Source organism: Penaeus monodon, chromosome 34, assembly GCF_015228065.2.
Source record: "Penaeus monodon isolate SGIC_2016 chromosome 34, NSTDA_Pmon_1, whole genome shotgun sequence".
NCBI lineage: Eukaryota > Metazoa > Arthropoda > Malacostraca > Decapoda > Penaeidae > Penaeus > Penaeus monodon.
In genome coordinates, this window is record NC_051419.1 from 28035393 (window position 1) to 28035653 (window position 261).

The window sequence follows — 261 nt, forward strand, 5'->3', positions numbered from 1 at the left end:
TTTTTATATTATAATATTAATTAAATATATATATTTTATATATAATATATATTAAATTTTATAATATTTTAATTATGGGTTTTGGGGGTTTTGGTTGTTTTTTTGTTGTTTTGGGGTTTTATATATATAATATATATATAATTAAATTATATAATATATATTATAAATTTTAAAAATTGATTTCTTAGATATCATTTTATAAATATATATAATATATATTATAAATAAGTTTATATTTTAATATATTAATATAAGATTTTA